This window comes from Amphibalanus amphitrite, unplaced genomic scaffold (genome assembly GCF_019059575.1).
Source record: "Amphibalanus amphitrite isolate SeventyFive unplaced genomic scaffold, NRLGWU_Aamphi_draft 002238F_arrow, whole genome shotgun sequence".
Taxonomy (NCBI): domain Eukaryota; kingdom Metazoa; phylum Arthropoda; class Thecostraca; order Balanomorpha; family Balanidae; genus Amphibalanus; species Amphibalanus amphitrite.
Genome location: NW_024883726.1, coordinates 28,175 through 29,989, shown reverse-complemented (window position 1 = coordinate 29,989; position 1,815 = coordinate 28,175).

The window sequence follows — 1,815 nt, the reverse complement described above, 5'->3', positions numbered from 1 at the left end:
GGAGAGCCAAACCAGGGGACATACTTTTTAGATATACTGTACAGTAGGTCTACTAAAAAAGTCCCCCGCTCCAGAGGCGGCCGGCCGGCTGAACCCCCGGATTCCAGCCCCGACTCAATTGCGCAGGCCGCGGCAGTGACACGGGTCAGGTCGCGGCGCCCGGCGAGTGGGTCAGTTGGCGGCGGCCGGCCGTGGAGCGAGGACGCCGTGTGTGGGGCGCAGCGATGCCGCAGTGCAGTAGAGGGGAAGATAGTGACTGCACGATGCCAGAAATGATGCCTTTGTGATCTAAATTAAACACCTGCACTGCAGTGCATATCCTCCCTTGACCCATTCCTATCATGCATATCATAATCCTTCAATAATCCGTAATGACCATTCAACGCAAGCAAGCAAACAAAACAACCCGTTTAGCGGCGACATCATCTCGGATAAAAAAGCGACAGTGATGATTAGAATTGACTTAGCGCGAGGGCAAATCGAGGGGTATATGTATCATATGCCGAGTATTTTATTCCCATCTAGCAAATTAGGATTGGGGATCTTGTCGAACAAGTCAGCGGCCGTTCTAGACACCGATAAATACTTTGTTTTCGGTCGCATCATTATCTGCAATTATTCGAAACGAGGCTTAACCCTCGCCGGCCGAGAAAAAGGGGTGGATGCCGCCACCTTGTATTTTTTTGTGGTAGCTCAAAGCACAGTGATGATAGAAGGCTGACATTTCATATGCCTTACATTTGATTCAAGCCGGATCATTTGAAATCAACCACGTTTTCATGTCAGGTCACTTTACCCGCGCGGGGCTGGGGTCTCCAGCCGAACGCGCGGGGCTGGGGGGGGGGTAAATTTTACCCCCCTGTTATCTCCCGAACTAATGGTCCGATTTGGAAAATTCAAATGTCAATCGAAAGATCTCATCACGAACAACTAAAAACATGTACTTAATTTAAAGTTTGAGGTCAAGGTCAAGGTCAGGTCAAGGGTACAAATTGCAAGTTCCTACAGTATCGGCCTTGCACCGTAGTTGCCGAAGAATGGAGTCATGGACTGAGACTGATTGCCCAAAACGTGTTCTTAGGCTACCAAGACAATATTCGCTGCATAAAATATCATTCAGAGGTCAAGGTCAAGGTCAGGTCAGGTCAGGTCAGGTCACCAAAAACAAAATATAGAAAAGGGCATGTGCGACACATGTTTTATGGGTCATTTTACTCATAGAATTCAATAGGCACACTCAATAAGTGATATGGACCACCTCTGGATGAATTTCAGGTTGAGGTCAGGTCAAGGTCAGGTCAAGTGAGGTCAAATTTTGAAGTTGGTTGTTAAGGCCTAAAAAGTTGTCTATCTGATGCAATTTTTCACGGCGAATCGAATGGTGCTATTTTTGTTTCCGTACGAGGTCTAGAACTTCCAAAAAAATCATTTTCAAAATTTTTGTGTGTCGTGACGCCATAAAATTTTGAATAAATCCCACATTTTTGAACCGATTCTTCTGACAATTGGTATGAAGGTGCACATAGACCACTTCTCTGACATATATTCCGTTTTTTTCGATACACTCAAAATTTTGGATTTTATAATTATTACCAAAAATATCAGTTTTTTTTAAATTTGGGCCAAAATCCAAAATTTTTAAAAAACCGAGATAGCCATTTGATAGACAAAGTAGAATTACGTATAACCTTTTTTGTTACGTCTTGATTCCTTTAAAAATGAAGATGTTAGCGGCGTTTGAAATTTTGCCGTTTTTGAGGCGAAAATGGCGAACATGACGTCACTAAAACGTCAATTTCTCAAAAAATTTCCGAG